At 41.8% G+C, this 20,684-nt stretch overlaps 1 protein-coding gene across 2 annotated transcripts in view; it reads left to right on the top strand.

Moving 5' to 3' along the window:
• Window positions 1-1,621: 1,621 nt before the first annotated feature.
• The window catches only part of LOC138636668 (glutamate receptor ionotropic, kainate 5-like), a 102,939-nt gene continuing 83,876 nt past the window's right edge, over window positions 1,622-20,684 (top strand). For both annotated transcript variants that reach the window (XM_069724798.1, XM_069724796.1), the window contains exon 1: window positions 1,622-2,016. The gene's annotated coding sequence lies outside the window, so the exon portion shown is untranslated. The remainder of the gene's footprint in view (window positions 2,017-20,684) is intronic.

Genomic DNA, 20,684 nt, shown 5'->3' with positions numbered 1-20,684 from the left:
TCAGTGATGGTTGCTAGTGGCCGTTACTCTTCATCGTTTCCAACCAGGAAGTCTCAAGTTTATATTTAAGTATGTGGTTTGTAAATCAGAGTTTTTAGAGGAGACAGTCGGAGGCTATTGTTCGAAGTTTTACATCTACTTCCCTTTTCTTTCAGTTTATTAACCTCCATGACGCCAGCAGCCATCCATCACCCCCCCTCCTCTCGCCCCTCCCCCCTGCTCGGCGTGTGCGGGGAGGAGCATCCATCATGTACTGCACGCCCAGATGACATCACTTAGAAAACTCCATCACTGTTTGAAAAGCCATTCACTCGTTGGGGGGAAGGGGGGAGGGGGGGGGCGGTCATCTGGCCTCCGACATTTATGTTGTAATTAAAACGCGGGCGGCCGCCGTTCCTACGGAAACGACAGGTGTGGAGGTGAAATACGGTCTTTTAATGGAAAGCTGAAATGTCAGGAAACAATGAACACCACAAACGCACGGTGGGGGGGAGGGGAGGGGAGGGGGATCACGGGGGGGGGATGTGATGTCACACAGGCAGGAAGTAGGTGATGACTGAAATCTGCATTAACTCATATTCAGGGTGCGTTCAAGAACAGTAGTAACTTCAAAATTATATGATGTCATAATTTCTTTCTTAAGTCATCTTTTTTCGTCCGCCTGCAAATCAAACACCATTTCCCATCAGCCCCGGCTGTTCACGGGTCAAAGGTCGCGGCTAGTTATTTTGTGGAAACATTTGAGATACGATGATTTTTCACGGCACCTATTTGTCTCTTTTTGTCTTTCTGGAAAACAACAGCAGCAAAAACATTTTTATTTCCTCACGAATGAGGAAATAAAAAAGTGATAAATTACAGCAAAAAAACAACAACACAGAAGCAGCGATGCAGAAAACTCGGCCGCACGGTCGAAATAAAGACGACAACAGAGAGGATCATGGGAATCCAACGCGTTTAAATAAATAAATAACGCGCACAACAAAAACAAATAAATGAATCAAACGTGACGGAGAACGTTTGTTTTTGTAATTTTAATGGATCTTCGATCTTCGTGTCTTTCATGTCATTGCAGATTTCATCACGTCATCATTTCTGACAGCCGCTACCCGCTACCGGTCGCCATGGCAACCGCATCCCTTCAGTAGGCTGCTGCACTGACGGAAGGGGGAACGCCAGCAGAAGAAAAGGATTCTGGGTATTTTTTTATTGTTTTTTCCGGTGGATTCTTTTTCTTTTTCGTGGATAAAAGTTTCGGATGCTAACGGAAACGCGATCTGAGGAAACCCGGACAGAAACAGGAAACTTCCCGATTCTTCCATCGAGGTTCTTCACGATGTCGACTCTCCGAAGGTGACATGCGGCTCGTCCTACCATGTAGCCGCCACAAACTTCCCCCCCGAACATTCGGCCATTTTGAACGAGCCCCCGACCGCTGAGTAATCATCTGTTTATTTACCGGCGACGTGACGACACCTGAAACCAATTAACAGCTGCAGATCTGGATGGGGATTAGACATTAGAGAGAGGAGAGGGAGGCCGCCGGGCATTCTGGGTAAACGATCGGAGGGAGGAGGAGCACTGTGGGGGAGGGGCGGGCGGGGGGCGGGAGATGGCCGGATCGGGGCGGCGCCGCGCCGCAGAGATAACGAGCAGCTGCAAAGCAGCGGAGCCCCGAGTCTTGACTGACAGGGCGCGCCGGACTTCCTTCCTGTGCAGCTGAAACAGAAGACGATCGTTAAAAGAATCTGATGACGATTTAATCTGGCGGACAAGAGACGCAAAGAAGTAAATATTTTTAAAAAAGGCGGGAAGGCGCCTCGTTTCCGCGTCAGACGTTAATTCTTCCCTCTTTTGTTATAACGACAACAAACGCACCTTTCAACGTCTCCGAACTCTCAAAGCTTCACTTCCTCTTTTTGAAACTTCCTCTTGTGGATCGTAACGTTTCGTTAAACTGGCCGAAGGCGTCCGAAGGAATCTGTTCACATCGGCTGCTGCTGTCATCTTCATTCTGTGAGTACTACTTCCTTCCTACCTTCCTTCCTTCCTTCTTCTTCCTTCTTCTTCCTTCCTTTCTTCCTTCCTTCCTTCCTTCCTTCCTTCCTTCCTTCCTTCCTTCCTAACTTCCTTCCTTCCATCTTTCCTAACTTCCTTCCTCCTCCTTCCTTCCTTCCTTCCTTCCTTCCTTCCTTCCTTCCTTCCTTCCTCCTCATCCTCCGTCTGTCCCTCCCAGTTTGTCCTCTGTCCTCTCAGGTTCTGTCTGGTGGTTTCTTCTGCCCTTCGTCCTGCATCAGTTTTCTGTTTAACACTGAAAGTTGTGACGTAAACATCTCGTCATCGTGATTAATGTCTTTAACTGAAGAAAACAGCTGGACGGCTTCAATTATTCATTTATTGAAACTGCATGAAAATGCAGTGATTTTTGAAAACAATGAAATTTGCATAATGCAGGTTGGTGATCGTAAACAATGATTTTTGGTGGTAAAAACTCAAATATAAACTTCTAATTTGAAATATTTTCAGTTATTAAGTTTTGATCCAATAAGCTCCATTAGTTTGATACAGAGTTTGGTTTTAGTTCACGAACGCCTTGTTCTGCATTTATTTTCATTCAAAACTTCGTGGACGGTGAATCTCTGACTTTCTTTATGTTTCATCACTTTACTTTGAAAACGAGATTTGTTGCATAAAATTTTTGACTCAATATTAATCTATTTCTTTTTTGTTGTTTCTTGTTTATTTTCATACATAATTTAAAACGAGCTCCGGTAGTTCATTTCCTAATAAATCCACCGTGTTTAAAGGTAAAACAACCATTGAGAGTGACGACAGCAGGCAACGCAGCCAGTTACAGACTTTTATTTTGAAGGGGAACAGCCTAACACTGATGTTGGTGAATTATTTCCTCTGGGAGATTTTCACCTTCAAACGAATTGACTTGTTTCCTACAATTTAACCAGGAAAGTGTTCTTTTATTTTGGCGGATTGTTTTCCACATAAAGACGTCAGCGGGCTTTACTTCCTGTTTGTCTCCCGGCCGCTTCCTGGACAGGTGGACACGTCTTCCTGTCTTGCTGTTTGTTCATGTGTTTGGAGAGTTTGAAGATGTTTGATGGAGTTAATCAGGACATTTTAAAAGCAGACCGACCCGGTGAAGGTATGAAACTTCTCTTTGGTTGTATTGGATGTTGGAGTTTTGAAAGTATATCTGAGCCGTACATTTGTGTTGTGGAACATAAAAAGTTCGGCCTGTTTCACTGCTTTCAGCGAGAGGACACGAGAGGGTTTGTGAGTAAAAGCAAAGTTAACTATAATATTAAACGTGTTTAAACGTGTTTCAGTTTGTGAAACAAAAAAAAAAAAACAGGGCTGGTTTGAAACTGAAGACCAGAAGCTGAACCGTGTTGGTCTAGTTGTTCTACGTTACTTTAGTTTTGACCGATGATATTAAAAATACAACTGACACTCAAAATAATAAGTTAAGATCTTCATACTTTTTGTCATTAGAATATTTCTGTATTAAAAAAAATAAATAAATATAATTAATAATACAGTTTGAGATTCTGAAGGGAAGCCACAGATGTGACACTCATGTAGATACATCATCGTCATCGTCATCGTCGTCTCTTGAACTTGTAAAAACCCTCCATGAATCCACTCAGAGGTCAAGAGAACCAAACGGAGCTCCTCCTGCTGACAGTTCAGAAGCTGCCCGAGATTCTTCCTGTTTTTAGCTTCTCGTCAGTTCCTCAGTGATCAGCGACGTCAGTCTGAGCAGATGTGACTTCGCTGCGCTCGGCAGCCGGCGATGGATCATTCTGCACACGCTAAACACACGTATGTACTAATGCAACGTAAATAAAAGACCTGAAAACAGGCGTTATTCTGCCTGGGTTGGTTTTTAAGCTGATGCAGATCGGATGAGAAAATGTTTTCACAGTAGAAAAAAACAACTTTAAAGCAGGAGGACAATGTGAATGAGAGGAGGAGGAGGAGGAGGAGGAGGTGTGATGAAGGCCCGGCTGTAATTATCACTGTGCAGGTGTGTGTGTTTAAATCACATCTGCAGACGGACTCTGGAGGTGTTTCATCAGTTTGTCTTCCCTCCACATCATATTCCACTCACTCATCTTCCTCCTCCATCGTCATCATCATCATCATCATCTCTGCTGAATCTCTCCTGCACCCCCCTCCTCCTCCCACCCTGCTCCTCCCCCCTGTGTGTGTCGGTGTGCGTCATCGTGGGCGTCCGGTCGGCCGTCGTGCTCCTCCTGCGTTCAATCTTTCATTTTTCCGTGTGATAAATAGTTCGAGACGTCAGAAGTGATGCTCCGACGTGGGAGGAGATCAATAAGGCTTTCTATTCCCTGTGTGTGTGTGTGTGTGTGTGTGTGTGTGTGTGTGTGTGTGTGTGTGTGTGTGTGTGTGTGTGTGTGTGTGTGTGTGTGTGTGTGTGTGTGTGTGTGTGTGTGTGTGTGTGTGTGTGTGTGTGTGTGTGTGTGTGTGAGAGAGAGAGTGAGAGTATGTGTGTGTGTGTGTGTGTGTGTGTGTGTGTGTGTGTGTGTGTGTGTGTGTGTGTGTGTGTGTGAGTATGTGTGTGTGTGTGTGAGAGAGTGTGAGAGAGAGAGAGTGAGTGTGTGTGTGTGTGTGTGTGTGTGTGTGTGTGTGTGAGTGTGTGTGTGTGTTGTGTGTGTGTGTGTGTGAGAGAGAGAGAGAGAGAGAGAGTGAGTGTGTGTGTGTGAGTGTGTGTGTGTGTGTGTGTGTGTGTGTGTGTGAGTGTGTGAGAGAGAGAGAGAGAGAGTGAGAGAGTGTGTGTGTGTGTGTGTGTGTGTGTGTGTGTGTGTGTGTGTGTGTGTGTGTGTGTGTGTGAGAGAGAGAGAGAGAGAGAGAGAGAGAGTGAGAGTATGTGTGTGTGACGGACTGCAAGTGTGTGATTTAAATTTAAATTTTAAATAAGTGTGCCGTGTTGAGATGAGATTCCGGCAGGACCTGATTGATTGACAGATTGAGTGATTGATGGATTCATTGATTGATGGATTGATAATTGAGTGAGTGATTGTGGACGTTTCTAAAACCACATACAGTATTTCTGCTGGCGTTTTATTTTGAAAGGAGAGATTTTTTGGTTGATGTAAAAAGTCTGAACACGTAAAACAATCGTACAGTTTGTTTTCCTTTACGTGAGCAGGTTTAAAGATCCGTTTTTATTTGGGATCGCTTTCAGGATTGCATTCGAATTTTTGAATACTCACTTAAAATCTTATTAAGTTTATGTCACCACTGCTTAAATTTTTTTTAAATTTCCCCTTGTTGTTATTGGCAGTAACGCACCACGACCACCACAAGGTGGCAGTAACGCACCAAGAAGCTTTTTTTTTTTAACTATCAAACAATGTAAGCCCTCATTTGGATCCTGGTTTGGATCCTTTTTAAAGCCGTGGAGGGAGGAGGAGGGAGGAGGAAGGGGAGGAGGTGGAAGGAGGTGGACGAGGGAGGTGGAGGAGCAACGAGGGAAAATCACCATTGTTTACCGGTTAACGTCTCCGAGTGGAGACGACGGGAAGAATTAACCACGAAAAATAAAACCTCAAAAATACGATCTGAGGCAGGAAGTACGTCCTTAAAACGTGAGCTGCTTTTATTTTGGCTTTAAGTTCTTTTATTGATAAAAGCTTCGAGCTTTTCGGCTTCAGTTGTGAAAAACACTTCATGTTTCAGAGAAGCGAGGTTATTCTTCATTGGATGTATTTTAAAATATCATTACTCTGATCTAACCAAACTAAAACCAACAACCATCTGATGGATCAGAAAACACCTGATTGGCTCGTTACTTCTTAAAAAGAGAATTGTATTTGTTCTCCAAGTCATGTTTTGTAAGAAAAATCTGTCAAATCAAAACATTTTGTTCTTTTTATGGTTATTTTAATTAATTGTGAATACGTAACTCTGAACAAGGATTTTTTATTTTAAATTTTTGATCAAATTCCCGATTAGACCCTCAAAGTTGATATTGAGAGAAGCTGAAGCTCCAGTTCAGGTGAAACGAAGCCTCCCGTCCCGTGCGATGCCCGTCGATCGTTCTGACTCCGGTTGTCACGGTAACAACGTTAAAACGACATTTGATTCGGAGCTGGACGTTTTACGGAGGTCGTCCTCGGCCGAGAATCCGATTGATTTACGGCGCGACGTCTCCGTTAACGGCCGGTCGTGCCGGTAATCAGACGGTTGAAGCTGCGATTCTCCGTTTGATTATTTTCGGTTTCCGCTCTGAACGAGCGCCGTTGTGTGTTTTGTGGTTATTGGATTTGATTCTCACCGGAGCCGACGCGGCATTTATATAATTACATCCTGTTCGTAGTCACTGCAACCTGTATTTATTAGAGCAGCTGCTTGTAATAACTTTTATAAACAAGTCATTTACACTTCAGTTTAAATCCGCAGGTTTCATTTTATCTGACAGGAACACGATCAACAGATCATTTATTGAGTCATTATTTACCAGACGAGTGTTTTTATTCTCCGGTGTCATAACATCAGTGAAAGTATCACGAAATGTCACTGTTGTTATTATTTCTAATATTGTGATGTTTTATCATTAACAGTTTAAATGAATAGAAACAGAAGTTAATTTGGTTTTGTTTTGTTTTAATTTAAAAGCTTTATTATATATCATAAGAAATATATTTTTAAATGAAAATTTCCTTTAAATCTCACGTTTGATGTTTTCCGTGAACGTAAGTTGTTGTTTTTTTACAAACCGGATTGGTTTGTTGGCATTTCTTTTTTAATACCGTTAAAAATCATGTGTAAAAAGCGCGGTGTGATAACGACACATTTCTACATTGCGGTGTTACCGTAGCAACCCGAGCAGTCACGGAGGGAAGTCGTTTTAACGGAGCTGCTTCCCTCTAATCTAAAATTCAGAGAGTGTAAATTGAATGGAAACTTAATTCCACGTGTTCGCGAGCGGCCGGCCGCCTGCTGGAAGCCGATATATTTGTTTGCATCCGTCTCATCTGTACCTCGTCGTAACAAAAGCGCCCGTCGCCACCGGCGACGGAGATGTCCATCAGACCGCATCGCTGTCGGCTGCAGCAGCGACGAACCTGCAGACGTCGAAATCTGCTACGGCAGCTTTCACGTCACTAAATATGAACGCCGACCTTTCCGAGATGCTGCGAGACGTCCCGGCGGAGACGCTTTGGAGCGTTGCGTTGTTTACTGTATTTATTATAACATTTATTGACCTCGACGGTCAAAGAATATAACGTGTGCGAGTTGTTAGAAACAATCTGAGCTTCAATCTGTAGAAAGTGGAAAGTGATTTTTGAGCCGAGCTGACGGCTGCTGACCCTCCGTCCTCCGTTTGGTCCTTCAGAAGCACGACGACTCTTTAACTCTTTAACCAGAACCAGAACAGTTAATGGTTCCCATGGCAACCATAAAAAAAAATCAATTACCCAGCCCTTGCTGATGCTTCAAATCTGCAAACCGGCAGCCAACCGGGGGGGAGGTCACATGACATGGGTCGGTTATCGCCGGCTTCACATCGTGGAGAGCAGCAGCAGATTGTGATTACCGTCTCCCGGGGGATTGTGGGTATTTTACTGGGGCACGGTGTGCTAATGAACAGGACACGGACCTTTAGAGGGAACAGTTTTAACAGCGTAGCAGTGTGGTCGCCACGGATACACTAATAATACATGCTGCAACTACACCCTGTTTATTTTTATTAGTTAATACTCATTTTGATTTATTTATATTTCCTGCAACCTTCCAGAGAAGACTGCAGATAAAAACTTATTCATTTCCTCTTGGAAAACCAAACGATACAAAGAAATGTTAGACAACAAGAAAACTGCTTCAAACTGCTGAAAAATACAAAAAAATACTTTGATATACTTCAATCTACTTAAAAATACTTAATACTTTAGACTGCTTAAAAATTACTTCAAATTCAGAATATACACGTCAGAACATTTTGAATATTTATTAAATATTTATTTAGACTGAATAATCTGAGAAGAGACTCGTAGTTTTGTGTAACGTTCATTTATCATCATAGAATCTCCAAGATGACCGTTAAAACATGTAAACACACAATCACACACACACACACACACACACACACACACACACACACACACACACACACACACACACACACACACACACACACACACACACACACACACACACACACACACACACACACACACACACACACACACACAATCACACACACACACACACACACACAATCACACACACACACACACACACGACACACACACACACACACACACAATCACATACACACACACACACACACACACACACACACACACACACACACACACACACACACACACACACACACACACACACACACACACACACACACACACACACACACACACACACACACACACACACACACACACACACACACACACACACACACACACACACACACACACACACACACACACACACACACACACACACACACACACACACACACACACACACACACACACACACACACACACACACACACACACACACACACACACACACACACACACACAATCACACACACACACACACACACGAACACACACACACACACACACACAATCACATACACACACACACACACACACACACACACACACACACACACACACACACACACACACACACACACACACACACACACACACACACACACACACACACACACACACACACACACACACACACACACACACACACACACACACACACACACACACACACACACACACAATCACACACACACACACACACACACACACACACACACACACACACACACACACACACACACACACACACACACACACACACACACACACACACACACACACACACACACACACACACACACACACACACACACACACACACACACACACACACACACACACACACACACACACACACACACACACACACACGGTCCCTCCACTTGTCTGCGGGCTGCTCTGCAGGCAGAGGATGGATGTGTGGTGGCTGTTCAGGGTCAGAGCTGCTGAAGTTTGTCATGTTCTGCTGTCTATGATCGTGTGTGTGTGTGTGTGTGTGTGTGTGTGTGTGTGTGTGTGTGTGTGTGTGTGTGTGTGTGTGTGTGTGTGAGATTGTGTGTCACATTGAATTTGTGTATCTGCCGTCCCCCAGAGGAGCAGCACACCTGCAGCCACACCTGACACACACACACACACACACACTCGCTCAGTTAGCGATCGCCACGCCGACGACCTCGAAACCCTCCTGAAACACGGAGCAATAAATCTGCGTTCGCGTCTTTGAACGTCGTGTCGAGTCGTCGGAAATCACAATAATTAACGCAAATTCAAGAAATCTCTGCAATATTTTTGGCAGTTTGCAATTTTACAAAATTCCTGCAAAAATAACAAAAAGTCACCTTTCTAAATAAAAAATGACTTCATCAGCAAAAATAAGTTCATTTTCTGGATTAAAAGGGGAAAAAAAATAATAATAATAATTTTGAGACTTTGAGATTTTTTTTTCTAGTTCCTGCAATTTTATTTATTTTTTTTTTTTTTTTTTTTTTTTAAACTCCCCATTTTTTTCCGTGATTGATCTGATTGGTGTATTGAATTAGCTGAATTTCTTTTATCTGACGTGGCCCCGCCCACTTTAAACAGGTCATAAGACAAGAGACAAAAATCATGAGTGAAATAACAAGTGTTTTTTTTGTTGAATAATCACGATTGGCTGATTAATTATTCTTTTCAAAGCTAATCTGAACAATTTCTGTCTGAAAACGAGCTGAAAAATAGAAAACTGTGACACTGATTGTTTTTGAAGTGTCGGTCTTTTATCTTTTATCTTTGTTTTGGTCTCCACGGCGCCTGAAGGGAGACATCAGGTTTCAGTTCTGTTCAGCAGACCGGAAAAAACTGCAGCAAAACCAAAAGCAGGAGCTAAAAGAGGCTGAAAGTCTCTGCAGACCTGCAGCTGAAGACTCGCTGTCAGTTTGTCTGCAGCTTCTAGTTTTTATTCCTGGAGATGATTTTTATTTTATTTTTTATGTTTCTGCTTTTTTCCTCATCGATGTTTTTGTCCTCTCGGAGCGTCGGTCCCTTCGAGGGACGAACAGGACGGCCGAGGTTCAGTACTGCAGTAGAGGAGGTCACTGGGGGGAGGAGGGGGGTGTGAGGAAGGGGGAGGGGGGATTCAGAAAGTGTGGCAGCAGATCTGTAACACAAACACAGACCTCAGCTTCCTGTCCCGTTGCAGTGAGATGTGGGAGGAGTTACAGTTACATGGAAATCAAACGGTCCCGGGTCCGTTTGAACGGCGGTTGTTTGGTACCAGTTGGTTTTGTTTGCTTGTTTGCCAGATTTCCCAGCATGCCTCGCTGCCCTGGTTGGTCCTCCAGTAAACCGACTGACTCCGACGACTCTTCATTTATTTAACGTTTTAAAAACTCGTCGTGTTTCAGCCTCCAAAACGAAGCCGTGCGTCGGTTTTAGACCGGAAACTTCTCCGTAGTTCATCAGACGTGTTATTTCTAAAAATAGAAACTCCGGACTTCCTGTTGAGCGACGGTCTGCTTTGATGTCGGAAAATACCTTTAAATCACGAATGAGCGAAATCGTTCGGTCGGAAGAACAAAAGTGGTTCTGACCTGCTAGCCGTCTTTCAGGAGGTTTTCAAAACCAAAGAGAGTTCGTTAATTCAGATGTGAACGCGACGATGTAACGATGTGTCATTAACTAATGTATTTAACTAACGTCATTAACTGACGTCATTAACTAACGTAAATTAACTGACGTCATTAACTAACGTAAATTAACTAACGTATTTAACTAACGTCATGAACTAAAGTCATTAACTAACGTAATTAACTAACGTCATTAACTAATGTATGTAACTAACGTCATTAACTAATGTATTTAACTAACGTCATTAACTAGCGTAATTAACTAACGTATTTAACTAACGTCATGAACTAACGCAAATTAACTAACGTATTTAGCTAACGTATTTAACTAACGTCATTAACGTAATTAACTAACGTCATTAACTAATGTATTTAACTAACGTCATTAACTAGCGTAATTAACTAACGTATTTAACTAACGTCATTAACTAACGTCATTAACTAGCGTATTTAACTAATGGCATTAACTAACGTATTTAACTAACGTCATTAACTAATGTATTTAACTAACGTCATTAATTAGCGTAATTAACTAACGTCATTAATTAGCGTAATTAACTAACGTATTTAACTAACGTCATGAACTAACGGCATTAACTAACGTATTTAACTAACGGCATTAACTAACGTATTTAACTAATGGCATTAACTAACGGCATTAACTAACGTATTTAACTAACGGCATTAACTAACGTATTTAACTAACGTCATGAACTAACGTCATGAACTAACGTATTTAACTAACGTCATTAACTAACGGCATTAACTAACGTCATTAACTAACATCATTAACTAACGTATTTAACTAACGTCATGAACTAACGTCATTAACTAATGTCATTAACTAACGTCATTAACTAATGTCATTAACTAATGTCATTAACTAACGTCATTAACTAATGTATTTAACTAACGTCATTAACTAACGCATTTAACTAACGGCATATTTAACTAATGGCATTAACTAACGGCATTAACTAACTAGCGTAATTAACTAACGTATTTAACTAACGGCATTAACTAACGGCATTAACTAACGTATTTAACTAACGTCATGAACTAACGTATTTAACTAACGTCATTAACTAACGGCATTAACTAACGTCATTAACTAACATCATTAACTAACGTATTTAACTAACGTCATGAACTAACGTCATTAACTAATGTCATTAACTAACGTCATTAACTAATGTATTTAACTAACGTCATTAACTAACGGCATTAACTAACGGCATTAACTAACGTATTTAACTAACGTCATTAACTAACGGCATTAAATAACGGCATTAACTAGCGTAATTAACTAACGTATTTAACTAACGGCATTAGCTAACGGCATTAACTAACGTCATTAACTAACATATTTAACTAACGTCATGAACTAACGTCATTAACTAATGTATTTAACTAACGGCATTAACTAACGGCATTAACTAACGTATTTAACTAACGGCATTAACTAATGTCATTAACTAACGTATTTAACTAACGTATTTAACTAACGACATTAACTTGCAAATCAGGCGTCGTGAGTCACAGCTCTGCTCGAAGTACACGAGTTGTTGTTGTTGTTGTTTGTGTTGTTGTTGTTTGTGTTCGGTCCCCTGCGTGGTGTCAATGTGAAAATAAGAACAAGAAGACGGTGAAGGTGAAGCCTCTTTTATTTTTTTTAATGAAACTTGATTTTGATCTTCCGACTTCTTTCGAGCCGGTCGGTCGCCGACGAGACTCGAAGCCGTTCACGACTTCCTGCGTTCTCCGTTTCTATCGTGGTCAACAGATCCTTCCTTCCTTTCCTCGTTTCCTTTCCTCATCTCCTCGTTCCAGCCTGGATTTATGTATTTAGACGTAAAAAAGAACAACATACGCTGTCATTTACAGTACTGGTTGTCACGGTAACAGCTACAGCTGAACTGAATCTCTCTCTACCGTGTCGATTATTTTATATTTTCATATTTGTCCTGAAGCTCGGTTTTTGGGTTTTCCTCGCTCAAAGTAAGTTTTGCTTGTTTTTTCGAGGATTAAACCGATAATGTGCCATAAATAAAAACGGGAACAAAAGCCGGAGCGGAGAAACAGGAAATGTCAAAAAAAAGATCCACTTGGCCGTCTTCGGTGCAACTTCCTCCCCGGAGATGTTAAATCAGGCCAACGGGCGATATTCAAGTAAAAGCCTCCGTCACGCATTTAAATCAGAGCCCTCGCGGAGCGTTTTCAATATTCGGATCTCTTTTCAAGTGCAAATGTGTCAGAGAGGAAACGGCGGAAAAAAAAGAGACGAGAGAGAAGCTCTTAATGAAGGCTGAAATGTGTCGGCAGATGTTTTCCTGGAGGTTTTTTTCTCATGCTCGACTTTAAACTTCGTCCCTTCTCCGTGACGGAGAGTTTTTTACTTCAATAATCCTCTCCAGTATCGAACCGACAAAATCTCAGCTCTCTCATCCATTAAAACTAAATTATTAAAGAAGCAATTTCATTATAATTTCCAACCTGTAACTTGCATAAATCAAGAAATTCTGTGTTTACATAGAATAAAAAGTAGAGACGAGTATTCATGCGCTATAATTTAATACATTAGTCAATATTTATGAAAAGTTAATTCTTATTTTTCATAAAATGATTTTTCAGCTGCTGCTTTATTTAAGTTTTGTGAATAATAACAAAGAAACGTCACAGCATAAAAAACGTAGAAATCACAACTCGTAGAAAAGAAATCAACGACCGAACGTAGATTTAGGTTTTTTTCATGAAGGCTAGCGGCGGCTAACTCTGGCTAGCTTTCTCTTAATGTAGCACTTAGCTGCGTCGTTAGCTCTGATGAATCCTGAATCTCAGATTATGAAGACGGAATCAGATCAGACGAGAGGCTTCGATTGTAATCCTCAAATTTTTGCACGTAGTGAACAAATGTCGTCGTTACCGACAAACTAATATATATTTAGTTTTGGCATTTATGTTTAAAATATAAAAAATCGGCTGCAAACACACAAATCCTGATTTGTGTGTTTCTTAAAAAGATGTGATGAATCATTTCAGCTGATTTCTGAGGAAATAATGAAAACTGCCACACAGAGAGGCTAAAATCTGTCTGTGGAGTTTTGGGATGTTGATGGTGAAGATGTGAACTCGACATAAAGACGCTTCAAAAATCTGCAAAATCCCTTTTTTAAGAGCTCAAAATCAAATTCAACATCAGCCGCGGAGCAGAGGAGGAGGAAGGGGAGGAGGAGGAGGAGAAGGAGGAGGAGGGGGAGGAGGAGGAGGAGGTGGGGGGAGGGGGGAGGAGGAGGAGGGGGGGAAGAGGAGGAGGGGGAGGAGGAGGAGGAGGTGGGGGGAGGGGGGGACAGACAGATGGAGCTGCAGAGGGTTGAAGGAGGTTGTTTTTACCTCCCTGAATCACATCAGTGGATGTTGGTGGTTAATATATGAGTGGCTGGTATGATTTGGTGAAGGGGGGGGGGGGATCTACCCCCCCCCCCCCGTGTCTTTCCTGCAGGTCATTTTGAAGCCTGACAAATAAAACCCACGTCTGTCTAATCATCCGTCGCTCCATCGGTCAAGAAAAACACAACTTAATCATGTTTCAGCTCGACGACTCCCTGAAGACACGTTCACTGAGACGGGAGGACAAACACAGCAAAGACAAACACAGCAAAGACAAACACAACAAAGACAAACACAACAAAGACAAACACAGCAAAGACAAACACAGCAAAGACAACCACAGCAAAGACAACCACAGCAAAGACAAACACAGCAAAGACAAACACAGCAAAGACAAACACAGCAAAGACCAACACAGCAAAGACAACCACAGCAAAGACAACCACAGCAAAGACAAACACAGCAAAGACAAACAAAGCAAAGCAGCACGTAACGTTGCAAAATACATCGACGGAGTCCCTAAACGCTCGTTATTTAATAAATTATAAAAACACATTATGCGCAAAATCTCTTCACTTATTCCTGGAAAACTCCAATTGGTCCTCAAAAAGATAGACGTGACAGACACACACACACACACACACACACACACACACACACACACACACACACACACACACACACACACACACACACACACACACACACACACACACACACGGCAAATAAGCTGCAAACCAGTTTTCTGGTGAGCGAACATCCTTTTTGTAAGTCAGGTCGTCACAACAACGAGCCTGCAGCCACCGGGTCACCAGCCAATGACGCAACATCGATTATCAGTCAGCATCCCGCCACTCAAGAGACCCACGATCTCACACACACTGTGGTGTCTGTGTGTGTGAGAGTGAGAGTGTGTGTGTGTGTGTGTGTGTGTGTGTGTGTGTGTGTGTGTGTGTGTGTGTGTGTGTGTGTGTGTGTGAGACAGATTTAAAGGCGTTTGGAGTTGAGTCGTGTCATTAAAAGTATTTTTTAGGGGTTGGAGGTGTTTTATGAAAGTAAAAGTACCGATATAACAAAATACTCAATAACAAGTATTTAAAAATCCTACAACATAAAAACTACAACGAATACATACTCGACCTCGCAGGTAGAAATTACTTTTCTAAACTTTTAAGACTTTAAAAACTTTCGTAGAGTTAAACGAAGACGAAAAGCGACAAAAGTCAAACTTGTTGATAAGTGTTGGTAAAGGTCAGAAAGGTTTTAACAGCTGTCATGAAACTCCAGGACTTTGTAATATTTTGTTATATAATATTTGTGGAAACTCATAAATTAGCGAAAAATCCCTCGACTTTTCATCCAAAAAACCTGGTGAACAGAAGACCGTCTGTAAAGATTCATAAAGAACAGGATTACAAGGCCAATATTTCTGCAGCAGCATTATTATCACAGGAAGTCACTTTATTTAAATCATTTTATTTTCCCTCAACTTGAATTTCTTTCAAATTCATGAATTTATACCAAAAAAAAACAAGTTTTTGAGAAAATTCTGCTGCAAAATCAAACATTTGTGATCTTAACATTCAGAATAAAAACCTCCCGGATGTTCGACTGCTGTTTGTTCATGAAGCTCTAGATTATTTACATTTTTAATATTTTGTGTTTGTTGTGTAAATTTTGTCAATAAAATTGGAGAAATACTAGAAAAGATTTGTGACCGTCGGAGAAGTCGGACTTCATGTTTTAAAGACGTCTCTGCTAGGAGATGTGATCTGTACTGTTTGTGCTTCTCGGCTGATTCAAAACTTTCTGGATTGATGACAGAATGAGGTCAGACGACTGAAACATGGTAAATATTTCATATTGTTTTCTGGGGTTAACGTGGGATTCAACGTGGACTTCCATCAAACAGAAACGTCCTTTTTGTCTTTTATATAAACTAACAAAACAAATGTCCGTTTTAAGAATGTCTGTTTTTAAGAAAAGCAAAAAGACATAATGCATTAAAATGATTTTAAAAAATAAGTCGTTAAGTAATAAAAGCCAATTTGACTTTGAAGACAGTTTGAAATATTTTGTCTTTTTTTTTATGTTTAGTAAGAAAATACGAGTTGAAAACAAGCAAGATAAGTTCATTGAAAGTGAATTTTGCAGCGTGTGTTTGAGGAAAGCTTTGCGGGATTAAAGCGTGTGGATTACGGCGTGTTTGTAAAGGGATTTTAAAGGAAGCGTCGACTCATCAAATTCTGATACCGAACCTGTCTGTCATAAAAACATCTTCATCAAACACTTTCTGACTTTGTTCTGCAGTCAGACGTCGAACAAACCTCAGCTGGTGATGAGATGTTGTTCTGCACTTTGAGTTCACGACTGTTGAATTAAGGAAATCTGATGAGTCGACACAGAATCGCTGAAGGGTTCACGAAGGAAATGTGACGCGAAATAACGTTCATGTATAACGAATTGTCCACAACAAATACATTCAGACAACAGACTTTATAAAAGAGTTCGTAGCTTCAGGTCTGTAAAATGGTTCTGATCCAGAAGTGTCTTCAGCTGCAATACCAGCGAGTGCCACTAGAGGTCGGCTCCAAAAAGCCTCCAGCTCCATAGACTCCCATTCAACTTCTCTCATCAAATCCAAAGTGAATAAAATGTGTCCATCAGTTCTCTCGGTGTTGTTAGCTAAAGTCACTCCTTCTTCTTAGTTTTCTGGAGGTCCATCTGAAAATAATCCCTCATTCATTAGAAAAGAAGATTCAAGAAGACCTGGTTTTGGGGGCGTGTCTGTTTGATTGACAGGCCTGCGGTGCAGTCAGGTTACAGCTATCGGTGGGCGGGACGTAGTATCGTCAGGTTTCCAATCAGATCGGTCAGATCCACCGCTGGCTCCTCCCCCAGCTCATCCAAATATGGTCACTTCCTGCTCCGAACCGCTCCGAACTGGTAAAGATGGTGACGGACAGAATCTGAACTGGAGGATTCATAACGTTCACAAACCAACGATGACATCACTGATGGTTGATGACATCACTGGTGGTTGATGACATCACTGATGGTAGCTATGTAGTTATAAATGAATAATCCGATAATTAAATAATGACACCATATATATTTCTGCAGCACAATTAAACCAAAGTGTTACACATAATTAAACCAAATTAAAACAATCCGTGAGACTTGAACAAGAGAGGAAAGAAACGATGAAGACGCATGAAATAGAAACAAACTGAAGCCGAAGCAGAAACACGAGGACATAGACGCAGTAAAAGAAACGGTTCAATGTCGTGGAACCAGTGAAAATAAAGGATTTTTGTTTTTTAATTGAATGCTGGATGAGAGTTTGATGACCTGATCTGGAGAAAGTCCGGTCGGTCCCGTTGATGCGTTTTAGATCTACGATTTTAAAAGATTTAAATCACTTATATACGACAATGACAGAAAATTCTGCACGAATGGTTAAACTGTTGTGAAGGCAGCTGGATGGTTTTGTCGGTGGGGGGGAGAGGAGGGAGGAGAGGGGAGGGAAGAGGGGAGGGGTGCTCCTGATTCATGCCGTTCGGGCCTTTAATGCAAATGCGGTCGGCCGCGGGCGAAGCAGCCGGTGACTGTTTGTTCTGCCGGCGAACATCTTCCTCCACAAACACCTTCAGTTCTCCGTCTGCAGCTGCTCTCTGGGTTTTGGGGATTTTGTTGTTTTTTTGCATTTTGAAGTCGCGATCCCGAGGAAAAGTCGTAAACGAGGCCGAGGTGCTGATGAGGGAGCCGATGTGGCGTCTGGGTTCCCGCCGGGCCGCCGCGGTTCTATTAATGTCTCCGCTGTCAGACGTCGGTGGTTTGAAGCCTCCAAGCAAACGTACCTGCAAATACACAACTTTTTATTTCGAGTTTGTCGGACATTTCCAACATGTTTGTAGTTCTTAAAGAACGTTTCCAGCTGAACTTCTAGAAAAACTGGATTTACAATGTTGAAGTAATTTTATGGTCAATGATTGAGATGCACGTTTATTATAAATGGTTAAATGTGAGACACGAGAACTTAAAAACACACAAAGGAACATGGGAATTAAGTAGAATAAATTAATTGTTGGAGTTTCATTTGGTTCAGACTGAAGTTAAACTATAAACATGATACCTGATGACGTCATCGTTGGTTTGTGAACGTTATGAATCCTCCAGTTCAGATTCTGTCTGTCACCATCTTTGCTAGTTCGGAGCGGTTCGGAGCAGGAAGTGACCATATTTGGACGAGCTGGGGGAGGAGCCAGCGTTGGATCTGACCGATCTGATCGGAAACCTGACGATACTACGTCCCGCCCACCGATAGCTGTAACCTGACTGCACCACAGGCCTGTCAATCAAACAGACACGCCCCCAAAAACAGGTCTTCTTGAATCTTCTTTTCTAATGAATGAGGGATTATTTTCAGATGGACCTCCAGAAAACTAAGAAGAAGGAGTGACTTTAGCTAACAACACCGAGATAACTGATGGACACATTTTATTCACTTTGGATTTGATGAGAGAAGTTGAATGGGAGTCTATGGAGCCGGAGGCTTTTTGGAGCCGACCTCTAGTGGCGCTCGCTGGTATTGCAGCTGAAGACGCTTCTGGATCTGACTTTTCTTTTCAGACTTTAGATTATTTACTGTAGAGGTGTCATTTTAACATCACGACTTTCTCCCCAGCATGTGTTGATGTTTAGATGAACTCAGCAGGAGTTTTTTTTCGTGGCTCGACTGTTGATTTTGTGTGATTTTCTTTTTTTATTTAAATTTTTTCTGTCTGAAACCCGTTTTTGTGTTGAGATCCATCGTCTCTCTTTTATGTGCTGCTGTGCGTTTTTTTTTATTTCCCGTTCTGGGTGAAATCCTGAGTGGAAGCTTTCAGACGCCGCTGTCATCACGGTTGCATCATGAGCAGCATTAAGCGGAGAACAGATCGGATCGCCGTGGCGACGGGTTTCTTTTCTCTTCTGCCTCCCGAGTCGAGCGCCAGTTTTCTTCCAGGAGAATCATGGCTTGGTTTCTTTTTTTTTTTTCTTTTTTTTTTTTGACAGATGCTGAGAAAAGTCTTTTTTCCCTTTTTTTATTTCAGGGCTGGACAATTCTTTGAAGTTTTCAGTATCGGCACATCATAAATAAACATAAGGCTGCTTTGCAGAGCAGGAGGTCCGGCTGTGTGTGAACACATTGCAAAGGGAATTTCTCTGAATTTTATGATAAGTGTGTGTCTAAAATGTGTGTGTGTGTGTGTGTGTGTGTGTGTGTGTGTGTGTGTGTGTGTGTGTGTGTGTGTGTTTCATCTTCATTTAAAAAGCGCTGCTGAGATGTGGAGGAAGCTTCTATCTCGACTCTTTGATCTCCTTTTAATTAATTAAAGGGGAAAAAAAAAACACCATCTCCCAAATTGATTAGATATCGTCAGGGGTCACGGAAAGCTCAGAGTAGCTCATCATCCTAAAAATAATTGTGTGTCGCTTCTCTGGTGAAGAAAATTACCACCAGGAGAGCGGCGGGAAAACAAGAAGACGGAGAAGACGGAGGGACATCTGACCGGCGATGTTCTGCATACTGTAACACTGAGATCCGCATCGGTGTCCAAAAATAATCCCTCCTTCCCCCCACCCGACCCCCGCCGACCTCGTCCGCCTCCGTTGCGATCCCAGAGTTAATGGAAAAAGTATATGTTGCACACGAAGCCCCTTAAAATCTAAATTCATGGCCTTGAGGATTTAAGGTCGTTCTGCATCATCGTAAATGTTTAAAGACGTCCGATAAGGTCACAGCGAAACGGGTTTGATAACTGGGGGCGTCGGCTTATTGTTTCGAGGGTCGTGTTCAGTTGTCCTGCTCGGTTATTAAAAATGTTATAATTTGCCTCTTTTGTGGCACGAAAGTTAAAGAAATTTTTTTTAAAAATGCGGTTTGTTGAAGGATTCAAACAGTAAAAACAGGAATATGAATATTCACACACCAAAATATATCATATATATTAATTACATGTTTACAATATATTCATACGTTTAAATGAAACTTGTGAGTTTGTGGTTACGACATGGGAAAGTTGCTAGGTTGCTAGGCAACGTGGACGGTGTCTAGAAGCCACAGGGGTGAACAGTTTTAGCAAGCTCATCTCAATGCAGACGCATTCGTTAAGATACGATGAAAAACTCTACGTGACTAAAATTGCAATACTTTAGCTTAACAGCCAACAAAATTTTAACTTCGTAGCCTCGCCATGTCTGTAAATGTTGTCAAACACGTCGCAGCTCGTAAACTCGAGGCTTATAGAAAATTTAGGGTTCAGACGTCGTGAATTACAAACGAGGGCGCCGTTCATACGGACTCTTCTTGTTTACGCGGTAAATACGACCAGCACTGAAAAATGTAACCAACTGACGAGGTTGTTGGCGATAGTCGCGAAATCTTTAGGCGTAACTGACTGTGTCATGTTCATTTAGGGAGGTAGCTAGCATTAGCAAAGTGAGGCTAGTTAGCATTAAAAGCTAAAAAAGAGCCACCGAAAGGTATTTACAAGAGAATCTAACTGGAATAAGC

Source organism: Brachyistius frenatus, unplaced genomic scaffold, assembly GCF_029030835.1.
Source record: "Brachyistius frenatus isolate BFR_SWC_R1_liver_20210118 unplaced genomic scaffold, ASM2903083v1 Contig_395, whole genome shotgun sequence".
Classification (NCBI taxonomy): Eukaryota; Metazoa; Chordata; class Actinopteri; family Embiotocidae; genus Brachyistius; species Brachyistius frenatus.
Note: the sequence above shows the minus strand (reverse complement) of the source record. Positions and strands in the feature narration are given on the sequence as shown.